This window comes from Stegostoma tigrinum, chromosome 25, assembly GCF_030684315.1.
Source record: "Stegostoma tigrinum isolate sSteTig4 chromosome 25, sSteTig4.hap1, whole genome shotgun sequence".
In the NCBI taxonomy this organism is placed as follows: Eukaryota; Metazoa; Chordata; class Chondrichthyes; order Orectolobiformes; family Stegostomatidae; genus Stegostoma; species Stegostoma tigrinum.
Genome location: NC_081378.1, coordinates 22,249,893 through 22,270,210, shown reverse-complemented (window position 1 = coordinate 22,270,210; position 20,318 = coordinate 22,249,893). Strand labels below are relative to the sequence as shown.

General features: G+C 40.7%; 1 protein-coding gene across 5 annotated transcripts in view; it reads right to left on the bottom strand.

The window, feature by feature from the left end:
• LOC125463092 (plexin-B2-like) overlaps positions 1-20,318 on the bottom strand; it is a 249,766-nt gene that overhangs the window by 142,825 nt on the left and 86,623 nt on the right. For 3 of the 5 annotated variants that reach the window (XM_059654544.1, XM_059654548.1, XM_059654545.1), the window contains exon 2: positions 17,014-17,120. The gene's annotated coding sequence lies outside the window, so the exon portion shown is untranslated. The remainder of the gene's footprint in view (positions 1-17,013; positions 17,121-20,318) is intronic. The other 2 variants (XM_059654546.1, XM_059654547.1) reach the window with 1 other exon arrangement.

Sequence of the window (20,318 nt, the reverse complement as noted above, 5' to 3'; positions counted from 1 at the left end):
TCCCCTCAAACCTGCTTCGATATTCAATACACTCATTGCTGATCCGACATTCCTCATGTCCACTTTCCTGCCTTTCCCCCACAACCCTTGACTCTCCTACTAATCAAGAATCTATCTCAGTCTTAAATGTACAGGAGTACTTTGCCCCTAAAGCTTGCTGTGCCAAGGAGTTCCAATGGTTCTCGGCCCTCAGAGACAGAATTCCTCCTCATTTCAGTCTCAAGTTGGTGCCCCTTCATTTTGAGACTATACCCGCTGAGCCTAAACTCTCCTAAGAGGGGAAACATCTTCTCTCCATGCACCCTGTCAAGTCCCTGAAGAATCTAGAGAAGAAAGCTCGAACAAAACTAAATCTCTCCTTTTACATCAGTCCCACCATCCCAGGAATCAGACTGGTAAAACTTTTTTGTACTTCCTCAATACATTTCAAACAAAAATATTCCAAAGCATGGTTTTACTGCATGCCCAAAATGTGTTTTTACATTTTGGTGGTTTATCCTAATGCACAGAAGTAACCAAACCTCCATGGAATAATTATGTTTGGCTACACTTGGCTGCAAACATCAGACAGGACAGACAGGAAGAGATTGCAATAGTTCTGTTTATCAAATTGTGCAGATGGTTAGCTGGCAGAAATCCACTGAAATAAAAATGCTCCCACCAAAACAAGGGTCAAGTTCACATTACAAAATAGTGTTTACACATGCATATTGATCAAGTATGAACAACTCATTTTTTTTAGAAAGAAAAATACTTCACATGCAGATCAGATTTGTTTTCTAAGAAGTTTCATTAACAACAGCAAAATCAATTGCTTTTATTTGAAAAGGTGACAATTTGGACTCTGAGCCGCATTAATGAGATGAATCAGAAAACAACAAGCCATCTCAGAACAGAATCAGCGTAAGAATTTATTTGTTAGTTGTTAAACTATATACCCTTCCCCAGGCTGGTTTTTGCATTTGTTAAGAAAACATATGTTAACATTTGAAGTAATTCGGCACAAATTTTTGTTGTGAAGAATTGACAGTATCTAAATTAACTCTTTACTTTGCAGTCTATTATTTACAGAAATGTCATTTGCTTCACAAATTCATCCCTTAACCACCACTTTGAATTAATTGCAGTTGTAACACAGTCACTTCAGACTATTGGTCCTGTAGAGTTTACTAGCTGCAGGCTAGTAGTCAGGATTGTCAAATGAAGATACTTGAAACCATCCTCAACTCAAGTGAGATTTTGCTTACATTACTGGGAAATTTTGCAAAATTTACACTCCAACTTCTTTCTTGTTGACAGGTTCCTCTGTTTCTGAAATTACATCTAGTTTTGATACAAAATAACGAGAACGTACAGAATCAAAGAATCTTGACAATGCAGAAAGAAGCCATTCGTGTCTGCACTGACCTTCCAGGAAATTTAGCATGGCCAGTGGCCTTAATCTGCACATCTTTGGACTGTGGGAGGAAACCAGAGTACGCTGCGCAAGTCACATAGACAAAGGGAGAACATGCAAATTCCGCCCAGACAGTCATTTCAGGCAAGAATCAAATCCAGGTCCTTAGATTTATGGGGCAGCAGTGCTAACCACTGAGCCACCATACCACCCAGAATTCTCTTTTACGTGAAACATATGTTGAGGTGGGTACAAGAACAGTCATAGGAAAAATTTAAGGTATAGGGGACATATGGAGCAGCAGAGGCCATGATAGTGTGAAAGCGTACCTTTGTTTAATTTGTGCACTGAAAAGGGAAAAGAACTATTGATAACCCAAGAGCTTGTGGAAGGATCACTGCATCTTTTGAAAAGCAAACATGATTTCAGAAAACCCTGTGTACAGGGACTAATGATCTGCCTTTCTTTCCACTATAATACTCATTTTTAAAAACTGTGTGTGTGTACAAGGGGAATGATAAGGGGTTAGAGTTTTAACTAGTAGAGTTATATACCTATGGTTCATAATTGTTTACGTGCAGCTGGGCAATATTAATTTATAACTAGCAATAATTCTTAAGTATAGAAAACCTAGTCCATGCTTTTGTCAACCTGGGTCTAAACCCCAGGAAAACTGGAGAACACAAGGCAATGCAGGGCTTGATTTTCAGCATGTTAACCCAGTGAGGTGTCCTAATAAACTACAGGGACGTGGGGATTATTGGCAGTGACCACCAATGTTTCCTTCCTAGGAAAAGAACAGAGGACCACCGTCAGCATAATTAAAGTGTAATTTTGGGGGTCAAGGAATAAGGAGGACTGTCGGAGACAAAGTTCAGTCTCGTGGGTCTCCAAAGGCTATTCTATTTTAGGGGCCATGAAGATGACTGGAAATGGGCTGTGAAGGTAATGTAAAGCGAAAGGGTACATGGAGGGTCTGGGGTGGGGGGGTGGTGAAGAGTTACCTAGTGACCACGCAGAGCTCAGTGCTCTCCTGTATCCACCATGAGCTGTACTCCCTACCATCACTTGCCATTCACTAGACTAACTTCAACTGGAAAACAGCTCGGATGATGCCAAGAAGGGTGGACTCTGGGTCAGTTTGATGGGCAAAGATGCAGAATCCAGCTCTGCTGGAGGCTTGTTTGTTAAATGGATAAACACATGAAGCATGTGTTTGCAAACTGCAGCTACATGTAATCGTTTCATCATCCATTTGCAATGTGTCCAGTGTGAAGAGCTCAAATGCTGGTCAAAAATTATTTGCAACCATGCCAGCTGTCATCACAAGTTGAACACCAACATCATTGATGCAGAATTTAACAGCAAGGCCTTAATTAAAAAAAAAGAGGAGAACGCTTGCCAAGGATGACTCATCACTTGCAAAACTTGCAAGTGTGTAGGGGAGATGGAGATGATCACATTATCATCCTTCTTCTAAATGATATGATGGGTTTCATTGAATGCAACGTTTCAAGGATGACGTGGGCCTGGAATAAAAAGGGGTGTTCAAAATACATTAAAAAGAGAATCTCTGATGCAATGCATTGGTGACTCAGCCAAGCCAAACACGTTCACTAAATTAGTGCACATGCTGAGGCTGAAGAGACATAGAGCTCATTGTCAGGGCATGAAATGTTTTATTCTATTGACTGTGTGCACTTCTTTGCTCCTAGTTCCTTCCAGGGAATGACAAGAGGTTTGTGTGGAATCACTTCATCAGGCACCCATAGGACAGTGCCTGAGGTCAACTGTGTAACATTATACAAGTTCCTTCCACAACCCCTTAATGAGGTCAGTAGGAATTCTGAAACATTGCTGACTTTCCCCCAAGTGTAGGAAGCCATTGATTGTACATACGTGGCACTGAGAAGACCATATCACAATACGGTGGGATTCATAAATAGAAAGGCGATCCAGTCTATTAATAAAAACCGAAAGAACTGCAGATGCTGTAAATCAGAAACAAAAACTGAAGTTGCCCGAAAAGCTCAGCAAGACTGGCAGCATCTGTGAAGAAGAATCAGAATTAACTTTTCAGGTGCCGAGACCTTTCCTCAGAAGGTCATGTTCACAGGAAAGGTCACCGGATCTGAAATGTTAATTAATATTATTTCTTCACAGCTGCTGCCAAACCTGCTGAGCTTTTCCTGTAAATTAATGTTCAGGAGATATATGATTGACATTATCACCTCCTGGAAGTGTGTCCACATTTGCCTGGAGTCCTCTATCCTGGAGCACTCTTGTATATCTAGTGAATGAGACAGTCCAGTAGCTTACAAGGCTGGATTCTGGGGCACAAGTAATACCTACTATGACCACGGCTCTTGACACCATTGGACAAGCCCCTAACAGCTACAGTGCAGCTATGCTTCAGAATGGGCCATGGTGGAGCAGATGACAGGGCTGAAGATACAGATCTGCTGCTTGGACTGGTCTGAGAGTCCCTCCTACACAGTCTGGCCAAAATACACTACATTGTCCTGGAGCGCTGTACCCTGAATAATTGGAGCAGGCAACTGGCTGTATGATAGGTGCTGAAGAGCTGCCTGCCAAGGATGACAGTGAGGACACTGGGGAGGAGTAAACTCTCCTTGTGTCTGACAGAGCTCAGGTGCACCAAGCCAAACCAGACAGGATCCGATTGAGATAACGAGGTGTAGAGCTGGATGAACACAGCAGGCCAAGCAACAGCAGAGGAGCAGGAATGCTGATATTTTGGGCCTAGACCCTTCTTCTGTGCTTTTTCTCCACAGATGGTGCCAGACCGTCAGAGTTTCTCCTGCAATTTCTGTTTTTATTTCTGATTTCCAGCATTTGTAGTTTTTTTTTAAAACTCAGAGGGTGTCTGATAGGGATGTAGCTAAGGACAATTAAATTGAGTGACCTGAATGTAGGAGGAGGTGGTATCAACTAAGTGCAGTAAGTAGCCTGACTTCGCACCTCCGCGCCATCATGTTGTCAGTAACGGCTGATGTTGATTGCCAATACATGACTTATTGCATAACGCCTTTCAAAGATGCAATAGGCACCAGTGATGCCAGTCTTTAGGCAGATATCCAGCAATAGCGAGCTGTTCTGGGAATGGTAGGTGACAGACTGAGGCTAGCAGGGGCAAGAGGGATTCCACAGGAATGAGACGCATTTGGTTCGATATAGCAAGAGATCTTGCTTGGCCCTGTGGAAAGAAAACCTCTGTGGAACACAAAGAAACTGACACTTAGCCAAGAAAGCATAACATTCAGCCCATGATTCGTAATAGTCATTGTATAATAAAACTCTAATTATGCCGAGGAATGGTCTATTTAATAGATGCAAAAAGATCAACAAATCATCCAGTGTGGATACACTTTAATGCTCATTTGTGTCTGTTTACATTTATGCTTTTCTTTCCTGTTCGCCCATATATCAAGCCATTTTGAGAAGTTGGGTATATTTTTGTTTCTATAATTACTTCTCCTCACTCTCCAGGGTCAAAATAAAACAGTTAGCACAGTTTAACTCTGAAAATGTAGTCACATAGCTACTTAAACCATATTTTCATCACTCCAACTCCAGCAGGAATTACTGACAAAACAGTAACTTGACCTAGTGCCATTCTTCACGTACAAGTTCAGACAGACAAATGACAATTGAGCCCAATCCAAAGCAAATCCAAAATCCAGACTCACTTATACCATAACAGAATATAAAATTCAGGAACAGGAATTCTGGCCAAATTGATCGGGGGTGGGGGGCGGTGCCGAAGCAAATTTTAGCACCTCAGATAATGCCTCTGCTGATCTTTAGTAACTCTGCCTAGGACCTTTCAGGGAAGTGCACTGCCCACTAGGCAGGATAGCAGCTGTGTGTTTGACAAAACTTGCAAATGTTCTCCCTTATTTTCCCCTCGAGAGAGAGGCAGGTTAAGACATGTGCACATGGGTTCACTGAGTTTTGATGAAAAAGCTCACACGCTCAGAGATATACGGCACAGAAACAGACCCTTCCGTCCAACTCATCCATGCCGACCAAATTAATCTAATCCCCTTTGCCAGCAATTGACCCATATCCCTCTAAACCCATTATACCCATCCATACCCTCTGATGAAGGGTCTCGGCCCGAAACATCAGCTTTTGTGCTCCTGAGATGCTGCTTGGCCTGCTGTGTTCATCCAGCCTCACATTTTATTATCTTGGAATTCTCCAGCATCTGCAGTTCCCATTAGCTCTGATACCCATCCATACACCTTTTCAATGTTGTGATTGTACCAGCCTCCACCATTTCCTCTGACAGCTCATTCCATACATACACCACCCTCTGTGTGAAGAAGTTGCTCCTTTTAAATCTTTCCCCTCTAACCATAAACCTCTGCCCTTTAGTTTTGGACTCACCTGCCACAGGAAAAAGACCTTGTCTATTTACCCAATCCATGTCCTTCGTGATTTTATAAACTTCTATAAGGTCATCCCTCAGCCTCCAACGCTCCAGGGAAAACAGATCCAGTCTATTCAGCTTCTCACTATAGCTCAAACCCTCCAACCTTGGTTACATCATCATACATCTTTTCTGAGCCCTTTCAAGTTCAACAACACCTTTCCTATAGCAGAGAGACCAGGACTGCAAGCAGTATTCCAAAAGTGGCCCAACCAATGTCCTGTACAGCCACAACATGACCTCCCAACTCCGACACTCAGTGCATTTACCAATAAAGACAACACCAAATGCCTTCTTCACTATCCAATCTACCTGGGACTCCAGTTTCAAGGAACTTTGAACCTGTACTTACAGGTCTCTTTGTTCAGCAACATTCATCAGGACCTTTACATTAGGCGTATAGGTCCTGCCCTGATTTGCCTTTTCAAAATGCAGTATCTCACATTTATCTAAATTAAACTCTCTTTGCCACTCCTCACCCCACTGGCCCATCTGCTCAAGATCCCGTTGTACTCTGAGGTAACCTTCTTCGCTGTCTACATCTCCAATTTTGGTGTCATCTGAAAACTTATACCTCCTTTGTTCACTTCCAAATATTTATATGAATAACTAAAAGCAGCGGATTCAGCAGCAATCCTCATGACACACCGCTGGTCACAGGCCTCCAGTCTGAAAAGCAACCCCAAAACATTAATCCATTTCAGCACACATACTGCCTGGGAGCCCTCGAGTATTAACAGAATTTATGTTTTTATTTCCAATTTCCAGCATTAGCAGTATTTTGCTTTAGTTGTGCATATATGCATTAGTTTAAGATGATTTGGAAACTGGGAGTAGGTTGGCTTACGGAACTTGGGAGATTTTCAATACTCTTCATTACACATAGCACAAATATCAACTTTTGAGTATTTAATGAGTAATAACAAAATGATGAAAGAAAAACACAAGTCCCTAGAGTTGGCAATACTCCCAAATGAGCTGCTTGCTTGCCTGCACTTGTGAATTTAAGGAAAATAGTCATCCATACTACTAAACATGAATATCACAAATAGCAAATATAGAATGGTCTGTTACTTTAACAGGTTTCTATTTATTCTCTTGCAAAAGGAATGTTGTCAAAATTGCCTTTCCTCATTCGACAGTGTTCAATCCAATTAAAATGAGATAATACATTATCACATGATTAGATGTATCATCAAGAACAAATATTCAATTTTGGAATAATGATGCCCATGAGAAACATGTTTAACACAAAAGAGAAATGAAATCCTTGACTTCAGTATGCATCCGCTGGAACATGAGGCAATTATGTTTGGAAAATTATTGTAATTTAGCGAGTTCCTCCTTGATGACTATCACCTTCACTACAGTTGTGCATAAACTAGCTGGCTGTAGCAAAATATGGCTGTTCTTCTCACCAATATCTCCACCAGCAAGCATTTTATACATCTGAATGACCACAGACTGGGGGGAGCTGATGGCTTACTGGTATTATTTCAGACAAATACAGACAGGTGTAAAAGGGGAGTTGGATTACCAATTAGGGCGAATATCTCAGCTCTACTGAGGTAGGACATCTTGGTAGGCTCATTCAGAGGACATTTGGGTACAGCTCAGGAACAGGAAGTGTGCAATCACTAAATGGAATTGTGATGTAGACTTACCAACAGTCAGCGGGAGACAGGGGAACAGATATGAGGGCAGATTATGGAAGAATTTGGAAACAACAGGGTAGTTGTGATGGGAGATTTTAACTTCCCATACGTTAACTTGGACTGCCCGAGCAACAGGGGTTTGGATAAATGAGTAGTTGGGTGGCATTGAAGCAATATGCAAGTAGTCCAACCAGCGAAGGCATCCTATTAGACCTAGTAATGGGAAATAAGCGCAGACAGGTGATCAAAGAGGACATTCGGCCCATTGAGTCAACACTGACCCTCCAAAGAGCATCCCACCAAGATCCAGCCCCTTACCCTATTCCTGTAACCCTATATTTCCCATAGCAAATCCACCTAGCCTACATAGTTCTGGACACTACAGGCAACTTAGTGTGGCCAATCACCTAACCTGCAAATTTTTGGACTACGGGAGTAAACAAGAGCAGCAAGTGGAAACCCTCACAGATGCAGGGAGAATGTGCAATCTCCACACAAACAGAGACAGTCACCAGAGGCTGGATGTGAACCCGGGTCCCTTGCACTGAGACAGCGTGGCACTAACCACCAAGTCACTATGCTGTCCTTTAAGTTACTTATGGATGTAAATAAAAGTAGTCCTTGGGTAAAATTACTAAACTGAGGAAAGGATTACTATGACAATATTAGGCAGGAACCAGGGAATGTAGATTGGGGGCAGCTGTCTGGGGGGTAAATCCACATCTGTCATGCGGGGAATCTTTTAAATTACCAGTTGATTTGAGTCCAGGACCAGCATGTTCCTGTGAAAATGGAGGATAAGAATGGCAAGATTCTGGAACCTTGGGTGACGAGACAAATTGTCAGCTTAATCAGGAAGGAAAAGAAGCACACACAAGATTCAGGAAACTGAAAACAGATACAGCCACAAGGAACATAAAGAAAGCAGATGAGAACTTAAACAAGGAGTTGTCAGGGTAACTGGAGCCATGAAATGACCTTGGTAAAACAGGATTAAGAAAAATCCTAAGGCTATAAAGTAACAGGAGAGTAGATAGGGAAAGAGTAGGTCCACTCAAAGGCAAAGAAGGGAATTTATACATGGAGTCAGAGAATGTGGGTGAGGTCTTCAATGAATACATTGCACCGATATTCACAGAGGATAAAGACATTGTAGATGGTGAGGCTGGGGAGGGGTATATCGATATTCTGGGGCACATCAATATAAAAAAGGCGCTGGGTGTTTTGAAAAGCATTAAGATACACAAGTCCCCAGGATCTGCTGGCATCGATACCAAATGCTGAGGGAGTTGGGTGAGGAAATTGCGGGAGCCTTGTATGAAATCTTTGTATCCACAGTAGTCACGGGAGAGGTTCCAGACAGTAGCCAACATTGTTCCTCTGTTTAAGAAGTGCAATAGGGATAATCTGGGAGATTACAAGCCAGTGGGCCTTGTGTCAGTGGTAGGAAAATTATTGGAGAAGATTCTTAGGGATTGGATTCACTTGCATTTGGAAAAAATATGGACTTAACAAGCGACAGACAACATGGCTTTATTGGGTGAGGTTGTGTCCCACAAACTTGATCCAGTTTTTTGAGGAAGTGACAATGAGGGCAAAGCAGTGGATGTTGTCTACATGAACTCTAGCAAAGCTTTGACAATTCCTTCACGGTAAGCTGATACAAAAGGTGAAGTCACATGGATCCACGGTGCGCTGCTAAGATAGATACAGAACTGGTTTGGTCATAGAAGACAGTAGCTGTGGAAGGGTGTTCTTCTGACTGGAGATCTGTGTCCAGTAATGTTCCACAGGGATCAGCGCTTGGACATCTGTTGTTTGTAATTATATATAAATGATTTGGAAGAGAATGTAAGTGGTCTGATTGAGATGTTCATGGGTTAACATCCCATGAATTTTTATGGTCCTTATCTGCTCACACACGGGTATGTGAACACTGTCTCAACTTCCTGCCTGAATAGGATTGGGTGTGAAACATCTGTAAACACAAAAAGCATTAAGCTCTGTAATCTTTATGGCCCTACCCCTACACTGCCGCCTACCCCTGTTTCTGCTGAAATGGCCAGGAGAGTGGCCTTTGATCAAGCCAGGCAGTTGTCACCACTTGAAATCTCATCCTGTCGTTATCATATATTCGTGACGATCAAAGCTGCATCTTGTTCTCAAATGTAGTAATTGTTTTATGTATATGCCAATTCCAAGGGTATAAAAGCGAGGACTGTCCCCTGTATGAGGAGAATCGCTCACGATACTCAGCACTCTGGGCCGGGTTGTGTACAGCGATCCTCCGCAGCTTGTACTCGCTGAATAATAAAGGATTGTGTTTTTGTAACCAGGTCAGTGCCTTGCTCTTGCATCAAGTCCGTGAGGATCTCCGAAAAATGAACCTAACCTGATTAGTAAGTTTGTGAGTGACACAAAGATCGGGAGAGCTGCCAGTACTGAGGAAGACTGCCAGAGAATACAGCAAGATATGGATAACATTGGTGGAGAAATGGCATGTGGAATTTAACCCAGACAAATGTGAGGTGATGCAGTTTGGAAGGTCCAGTGTAGGAGGGAAGGAGACAGTAAGTGGCAGAACCTTTAGAAACATCGACAGGGGGACTTAGGCATACACGTCTGCACCTCAGAGAACAGCAACACAAGTGGATAAGGTGGTCAACAAGGCACATGACATACTTCCCTTCATCTGTCGGGGCACAGAGTATAAAACTTGGCAAGTCATGTTGCAGCTTTATAGAATTTTAATAAGGCCACATTTAAAACACTGCGTATAGTCTGATCGCCACACTTCAACAAGGATGTGGAAACTTTGGAGAGGACGCAGAAAAGATTTACTAGATATTGACTTGTTTGGAGGATATTAGCAAAAAGGAGAGATAGGAAAATGTTCACTTGACTGTCAGAGGGACCTTATACAAGTTTACAAACTTTTGAGAGGCATGAGTAGAATGGATAGTTGGAGCCTTTTTCCCAGGGTACAAATGTAAATTACTGGGGGACATAAGTTTAAGGTAAAAGGAGGAAAGTTTAAAAGAGATGCAAGAGGCACTTTTGTTTTACATAGAAAGTAGCAAGTGCCTGGAACGTACTGCCAGAGGTGGTGATGGTGGTAAATACAACAGTAACATTTAAGAGGCTTCTTGACAAATACATGAACAGGAAAGGAAGCAGAGGGCTATGGACTGCATAGAGGCAAAGGTTTTGAGTTTAGAAAGGCACTATGGGTCGGCACAGGCTTAGTGGACTGAAGGGCCTGTTTCTGTGCTGTACTGTTCTTTGTTTTTCACTCCCAGTTTCTTTCTAAATCCTAGGAACAGCGTTTTAATGTAGAAGAAAAAATAATTGATACAAGTAAACCAGAGAGAATCTTTTCACATTTACCAAAGCACAACTGGTCTTTGGAAATGTTGGCTATCAACAAGTGCTACATCAATTTCAGTGTATATCTATCTACCTACCTACTCATGGAAGGACTTAAATCATTGAAAATATCCACACAATGATGTTTTCCAATCAAACTGTTCAGGCATGCAATGGCAAATACCTGGGGCAGGTGAGATTTGAACCCAAAACTTCTGACTCAGAGATGATCACAAGATTTGTCACGAGAACCCTTGGAAAAGATGATGTAGCTATTTCTATTCAACCTGTTCAGAGATGCTTTGACAAACCCCTGGGCAAGTGAAACTTGAACTCAGACCTTCGCACGGAGGTAGGGACATGGTCAGTAAACCCTTCTTATCATTTAGTAAGCTACTTAAAAAAGGAACAGAGACAGAGACAGTGACAACATGAAACGGACTATACACTAAAAGTAGCCCATATCATTTTACCAGGTATTCAGATGGGGCTCTAAATTAAATAGTAGATGTCTGGGTTCATTTGCATGGATAATTATAAAATCAAAAAGATAAAGGAGAAGGTAAGATTGCACGCTAGTGCTGGGATAACAAGGTGTAGAGCTGGATAAACACAGCAGGGCCAGGCAGCATCAGAGGAGCAGGAAAGCTGAAACATCAGCTTTCCTGCTCCTCTGATGCTGCTTGGCCTGCTGTGTTCATCCAGCTCTACACCTTGTTATCTCTGATTCTCCAGCAACGGCAGTTCCTACTATCTCCGAGACTAGTGATGGGGCTGTTTTCTTTTCTGATAATAAATGGGACAGAATGTATAAATATCATTTTGTACCAAGGAACCATAAACATGTTGGGAAATTCAACAATGAAACCAACTTAAAAGGCTTTATAGCTTAATGCACGAAGCATTCAGAATAAGGTAGACAAACTAAAGATGGAAATTCAGATAAATGAATACAACCGCATTTCCATTACGGAAACAGGTTACAAGATCAAAACTGTGAATTTAACATCCAGGGATATTTGATCTTTTGTAAAGATAGCAGGGATGGAAAAGGTGGTGGAATAGCACTATTCATAACAGATGAAATTAGGACAGTTGTGAGAGATGATCTAGGCTCAGATGATGTAGAATCCATTTGGACACGTGTCAAGAAAAGCAACAAAGGACAGTAAGAGTAGTGCACAGGTCCCCAAACAGTAGCCACTCTATGGGCAGGGCTAGAAGTCCACAAAAAAAAGTATGTAAAAAGAAGAGACCAATAATTATGGTGACTTTAAACTTTATGTTGATTGGGTTAATCAAATTGGAAAGAATAGCTACAGCAATTTCCTACAGTACTTTAGGAATTGCTTCCTTGAGCACTGAGGTGAACTAGGGAAACTAGGCTATCTTGTTTTTACAATGAGTATTGACTTCAGAGAGCAGAGAGATAGATTGTGTGCTGTGGAGATCCAAATATCTTCCCCTACCTTGTTCCAGGCCCCAAGCTGTTCAGATACTAGAAACCAAATCTTACAGTTTGAGGCAGACAAAAAGCTCAATAACTGGTTTCTAGTCCAGAGATCAATCAATTTGTTGTCACTGCCTAGTTGCATCTGTATAAAGAACTGCTCAGCTCCGATTCATTTGTGACCACTTCAATTATTGTTTTTCAAAAACTGCTATTTACCAGAATGCTTGCCGTTAGTGTCAGGTTACTTGCTTACTAAAACATGCAGTAATACTTTAAAATCACTGGCTTTAAAATAGTTCTTCGCCCTTTCAGTCCACAATTTTCAAAAGGATGACAGCAAATTGTAGGACAGGACACCTTATATTATCTTCTACAGACTTCCATCATACCAACTTGTACAGTATGGTATTATTCCTGGTTAATAATACAAGGTCAAATACAGTAATTGCTATCTCCACACCAAGAGTCAGTTGTGCCACGTTTTGAGTCCAAATCCTCTGCAGCTCTGTTGATAAGTGCCTGCAGATGTCTTTGTGCAATTGTGACATTGGATAGAAAACACTCTCAGTTTTTCTTCCTTTCTCTTCCCAACTGAATTCACTTTGTTAAACTTGTAAGAATTTGATACTTTTAGAGAAAGAACACATGGCCTTACTCAAAAGAATTCCTACATTCCAATACAGGCTGTTTCACATTAATAGTCAGTTTTCCAATAAAATTAAGTTTGCTTATGAGTATTTCACCATTGTCAAGGACATCAAGGATTTAATTAGAAAGCTGGTTAGCTGCTATTTGATTTCAGTTCATGCATTTGAAGGTTAATGTTGTGAATTAGGTTTCACTTAAAGCTGCTGTATTGCAGGTTATTGATCTCAAATTACTAACTTCAGTGTCAATTTGTGGCCACAGTATCATATTTATTAGAGCAATTAGGAAAGCCAAATCTTAGACAGAGAACATTGAATGCCAGGAGCATAATCGTTCAAAGATAAATCAAGAACACAGACCAGATTATCCACAACTCCAACTACCATTCACTCTTTTTAAGTTTCCAACGAGCTGAATAAGCTACCAGCTACATTATTAAACTATCAACCAGATGCAACACCATGCTGGAGTGGTACCAAAGTGGATCATATAAAAAACCAAATTCACATGGCTTTGCAGCAATGCTCAAGTGGCAGTTTAAATATACTAATGCAGAATATCTGGGCCTCATCACATATAACCATTGTCGAAGAAAATCTACAATGGGCTACTTCCCTTGCTCTTCATCCAGATTATACAAATCATCAGCATCCTGAAGAACAAAGCATAAAATGTGAAAAGGCATATTGTTCCATCTAACCTTTCACAGATCAACCTTTTCTGGCATGCATTCCTCTCAATTGACTTCATCGCTTAAAGAAATCACATGGCAATGCTCTTGTCACCTTCCCTGTCATCTTGATGACAACTACTAAAATAAAACACCTTAGTAATTAAGTATTCAACACGATGGATTTTGGGTGGGATGACTCCACAGTCTCAGTAGCTCAGGAACATGATGACTACAGTTAGCGATTATACCTAATCCCTAAACCAATATGTTGACTACTTCAGCATTATCTATTCACATAAACCACAATCGCCTTTGTGTTTAGGATTTTACTTTACAATTGTTAACCTGTGCAGCTCTATTTAGTAACCATACTTAATAAAACTGTTCACAACTACATTGAGTTGCACAGGGATGTAGACAGAGGCTTCTGAGTCACTCAGAATACAGTAGTGGGGTCTTTTGTTTCATCAGCTTTTATTTTTCCAATAAATTACATTCCTAGAAATTATCATTATTAATATTATTTGCAAATACAGCTGATCTCAATGGTATCAAAATTTATAAAATCATGTGTATGAATGTTTATAACAGCCCACATTCAGAACTGGAAACATTATGTAAGTCATTAGCAGGCAGTATTTTCAAATGTGAAGGTCCCAATTTTCAAGAATTGGAAGGGCTCCATCCCCGAACCAAAACGGTACATCTGATGGACAGGAAGTGACGGGGGTCTAAGCGTGGAGGCTTGAGGGAGAGGGACTGTAGGCAATGAGGGAGGGAGGGAGGGAAGGGGGGGCGAGAGCGAGAGCGAGCGAGAGAGGAGTCTGTGGTGGGCAGTGAGTATCTACGACCAGAGTGAGGCTGCAGGGGGAAAAAGGGGAGACAGTGGGGCTAAGGTGAGCTGTGACCTCAGACCTCACCACTCCCCCAACCTCCATCTGGTCTCCTTGTTTCTCCACACCCATCCCACCTCAAGCTCTCAAGCTTGAGTACTGGGTTAATGGTAAGATTCTTGGTAGTGTAGATGAGCAGAGAGATCTCAGTGTCCATGTACACAGATCCTTGAAAGTTGTCACCCAGGTTGATAGGGCTGCTAAGAAGGCATACAGTGTTTTAGCTTTTATTAATAGTGGGATCGAGTTCCGGAACCAAGAGGTTATGCTGCAGCTGTACAAAACTCTGGTGTGGCCGCACTTGGAGTATTGCGTACAGTTCTGGTCACCGCATTATAAGGGGGATGTGGAAGCTTTGGAAAGGGTGCAGAGGAGATTTACTAGGATATTGCCTGGTATGGAGGGAAGGTCTTACGAGGAAAGGCTGAGGGACTTGGGGCTGTTTTCGTTAGAGAGAAGAAGGTTGAGAGGTGACTTAATTGAGACATAAGATAATCAGAGGGTTAGATCGGGTGGATCGGGAGAGCCTTTTTCCTAGGATGGTGACGGCGAGCACGAGGGGGCAAAGCTTTAAATTAAGGGGTGAAAGATATAGGACAGATGTCAGAGGTAGTTTCTTTAGTCAGACAGTAGTAAGGGAATGGAATGCTTTGCCTGCAACGGTAGTAGATTCGCCAACTTAAGGTACATTTAAGTCGTCTTTGGACAAGCATATGGACGTACCTGGAATAGTGTAGGTTAGATGGGCTTCAGATTGGTATGACAGGTCGGCACAACATCGAGGGCCGAAGGGCCAGTACGGTGCCGTAATGTTCTATGTTCTATTTCCCCTGCCCCTGCAATAAATACACACACACACCCCCTCCAGCTGTAGGGCTCACCTTCTCTTCTCACCCTGGGAATCCCTCAGCAGCCCCCTTCCTGTGTTCAGGATCCCTCTCTGGTACACTGAAGACCACTTCAAGAACATGTCCACTTCCCTGTGCATATGCAATGACTGTACATAATGACATCTCACGTGCAGTTGACTGCAGTTGATTGGCAGCAGCAATAATTTCCTGACCAAATTGTGTTTTTCATTCACTCATGTACACTGCTTCAATGTGGAAGAACAACATCATGATGTTGAACCATTACCAAGAATTCACTTCCTTAACGTTAGAAGACACATGTGAGCAGACGATAATGCGGTGAAAAGAATCTTCCTTCAGCTTGTGTAGGTCTTGCACTTAGAGAATGAAGAAATGCAAGGACCTATTACAACAAAAGACCTGCAATGTGACAAACAAAGTACAAGTCCCACAATAAAGTGGTGCCTGAAAGGAATAATGTAGAGCTTCATGGAAATGTAGGTCTGAAAATGTTTGGTATCAGTGAGAAACGCTGATCCAAATCAAAAAAGGGTAGATCTGTTTTTACAAGTACAGACAAGTCTTCTACCAAGCCATTAAAAGCTCCTGCCGTTGTGATGCAAAAGCAAGATTATGTCTATAACGTATCAGCCAGTATATGGGAAAACATTCAGATATGGAACATCAGCCCCTTAAATTGACATTGAAACCATCCTAAGCAACCCTCAAAGGGGTTGGAAGGGCGTAACAGATCATGGATATGTGTAAGTAGGATTCAAAAAATATTTAAAGCCTGAATGTTATCCAGAATACTTAATGATTAAATATTTTTCCTGTCCACTGTCAAAACATATAAAGGTTCCACTATGTGACAAATTCTTTCATTGTGCTCTCTTGCACAAAACTGTTTTTATGCCACCATAGAGAAGAGAAACCTGCCATTGGTGAAGACAGTTTAATAACATAATTTTAAAAACAGAAAGAGAATTAGCTGACATCAAGTTCAAAGTCATTGGACTTGACACATTAGCTGTTTCTCTCTCAACAAATGCTGTCAGGCCTGCTGAGTTTATTCAACATTTTCTGATTTCATTACAGATCTTCAGTACTTTTGCTTTTATAGAAGAACACCACAATTGTAACAGTAGGAAAGCTAATCCAAAATATAAGATGGATTATACACAAGTATTATTTGGCTATACAAGAAATAATCAAGTTATACTGAGCATCCAAATAGTCTAAACCCCAAGATTTTACACAAAGAAACAAATCTGTGGATTTTACAAATACCAATTGATAAATGTTGCTTTGATGTGAGTAGCTTTTACTGTGCTCTTGTGTGACAGACAATAGTGACATTCAGAGACATTTTTAAAATAAGTAATTTATTCACCTTATATTCAAAAACCTTAAATAAAGGAACAAACATACATAATATGGAATGTGAATTTTAAATAGATCAGAGAACTAATAATGAATATGAAGGCATTTCATTGTACAGAACAAAGCTGGTTACCTCTCAGTCACTCAGCAATCACTTCCTTGTGGCTTCCGAACAGTAAAATACATTAGCATGGGTCCACAAACTAAACAGTATCAGTAACAATGCATTAGGCCCATACCTCTAAAATGTTTTCTTGTCCTGATTTTGTGCTTGTTGTCCGGTGCAGCTTCTTCTGTAGTTAATGGAGATGCAGCGTGTTATATGACCACATTAGTCAAAGCCTATCTAGAGAGAGAAACAAAAATTTCCCTGTTAAAATGTAAGAGTAAAATTTTGTACATACATTGAATGTTTCCTCCAACCCAACAATTAGAGGGTTCAACTAGACTGGAACTTATTCTCAGATAACTTTTTCCTGAGATTAAAGTTCTGAATTAAGCATTCATCCATGTGGGAGGCACTATGATGTGTGTGCTAAGAACACAAACATATGGTGCTGTGAAGTTTGTTTTGTTAGGCAAAGTTCATACACAGCAACTGCTGCAACACAAAGTAATGGTACCAGTGAGTTAGAGCTTTTGGACATAATGTTGTCCCACCTCAGTACAGTAGCACACTGGAAATCAAGCCCCGTTACTCCACAAGTTATTATACAAGTTAAATGTTTTATCAAGGTTCACAGAAATTAACCAATTCACCTGCCTGTTTAGACACTGGTGAACAGAAAACACCAGCCAGGTTTGTGTGATAAGAATGACTACTTATTTACTTGAAGCTATAATCTATGAACTGTCAACACATAACTATAGCTGGTAAATCTCCCCCTTCACACACATACAGACAAAAAACATTGGTGCTATGGTAGAATGGCTCAAATGATATCCATCCATATGGTTTGCAGAGATGATCCTTTTGCTTGCCAGGACTTACTGTTCTTCAATCTCCCTTTTGTGGGTATTTTTTACTTTCTTGCAGGAGATACAGAGCGACAGATTCAAAAATTATGTAGCTTCTGACTTATTGCTTAAAAATGAACAGTTTACAGCAACTAGTGAAGGTAAACAAAGTGGACTTCTTCAGGAAAGAAAGGAAAATTCTGAAGAAGGATCACAGCACCCAAAAATATCAATTCTGCTTTTTCTCTCTACAGATGCTGCCAGATCTGCTGAACTTTTCCAGCAATTTCTGTTTTTGTTTTTGGCTTTCTTCAAGCTTCAGGTAAGGCTTCTGGCAACATTGTTCATACCCACATGCTACTGAAATACAGAGAAGCTAACCACAATTGTTGGCAAGCCGATGGCCCCATCATTTGTAGTTGCTCACATCTTCACAAAACAAAATCAGCTAATTGTTGTTAGCCCAAGTCTCACTTTTCAAAAATCTCTTAGTGCCAGCCATCTGCAACCAGTTTGAAAAAAGCAGCAAAACAAACAGAACTTGCATTCAGTACCTTGCTTTTAAAAAGTGCATCAATCCCTTCCACAATCTTTGATTTTAAACTAGCTCTTTTCCTACTTCAGTCCACAATAATACAGAAAAAGCAATTACGGTCTTTACAATATTGCACAACTGAATAAGTGTGTTGAACAGGCCGACACAGTATACTGACAAAACCTTCTCTGAATGTGTCTCTTCCTAGTGCTTATGGCCATTGCAGTTAGGCTGAGTGTACTCTTTACATCAATCAGCTCCATTTGTACGTTGAGGTTCAATATCCACAACAGTGATACTTGTTGGCCTCTTAAAGCAAACAAGTATTCTTCAAGGGCCCCAGCAAAAAAATGCTTTCAGTTTACTGTCATTAAGGTCTCCCCACAGAGTACAGTAATTGAAACAGCCAATTTCTTTCAGCAGATCTGATGTGTTAAAGCCTGAAAGGACACTATGAGGGCCAACCAATTAAGAAAATAAAGTCGACTGAATTGGTGGTACAGTATTGGCATCCTGAGACAATGTCTATAATGAAATCAATAATAATAGCAAGATAACTCTAAACCTAGCCCAATTTTATAAAAGTCAATGTACATTAACACCAAACTGATGCTGTAATTCAGCTTAGAACTGATTAAAATGTTGATTATATTTTAAAACCACCAAACCACATGGTAACACAGTGGGGAGCTGAAGGAATACAGCAGGCCACGCAGCATCAAAGGAGCAGGAAAGCTGACGTTTGGAAAATTTCTGAAGAAGGGTGGCGACCCGAAACATCAGCTTTTGTGCTCCTCTAATGCTGCCTGGCCAGCTGTATTCCTCCAGCTCTCTGACTCCAACATTGGCAGTTCTTACTATCTCAGATAGATTGTGTATTTTGGATGGGAATTTAATCAAATGGGAATGTTTGGGAAATTCCATTCTTCGTTTAGATGACTTTATAAAGGGACAGCAATGTTTGACATCAACACTTGAATCCTCCGTGTGCCAAAAATACAAGCCATAAATACCATAACATGAAACCTCTTGTTTAACAATGAAGATTCCAAGGTGATAAAAACTGCAACAATTTAAAAGTTCTGAATTTCCGAAGTGCCAAAGAATACAAGGACATTTTAACTACAGTAATTTCCATTTAGGCTCAGTAATTTAGTTCCATATATATTATTGATAAATTGAACATAACAGCACAACACAAGTATTCGTTAATAGCAAAGCACAGATCTTCAGAAGGCAAGTGAAATAAATGGGCAAAAGTAAAAGTAAAGGAACTCAATCTTATTACTGGGTATTGTATAGAATGTACAATGTAGAAATAAGCCAGTGAAACTAGTCTGTCCTGTCGCTTATGCTCCAAATGAACATCCTCCCACCTCTCTTCATCCAACTCCATTAGCACGCCTTTCTATAAAACTTTCCCTCTCGTGTTTATTCAGCTGCACCTTAAATGTATCCTTTTTTCGCATTTTAATTAGTCTTTGATGCAGCAAGTTCCACATTCTGGCCAACCTTTGGGCAAGTTAATAACCAACTACCATCTACAGCCCTCTGTGTTTGACTTCACCACAATATGAAACAAAATTCTTTATGTCTCCCCATCAAATCATTTCATGATCTTAACCACCACTATCAGATGAACCACCACCCTTTTAATCACAACAGAAAAATAAACCAATCTGTTTAACCTTTTAAGAGCATATCTTCTCATTATTGGTACCACCTTCTGAATCGGTTTTAAAAACTTTCTGAAGTCTCTACACACCATTTATAATATGAAGTCTAGAACTGTACAATTTTAACATACAAATTTAGCTGCTTTCTTTCACAAACTGATAGATCAGCCTCCTCCAGGCTACAAACAAGTCAGCTTATCATTCTACTGTGCACCACTGGGAGAATTAATACCTTTTCTAAACACAAGAGTCAGAAATTACTTGACAATACAAATACTTCTATTGTTCAGTCTGTTTATCCATGTGCGAGTCATAGATCTTTACTGCAGGGACATTGGACGGTTGAGCAAATCAACTGACTTTTCACCTCTTGGGG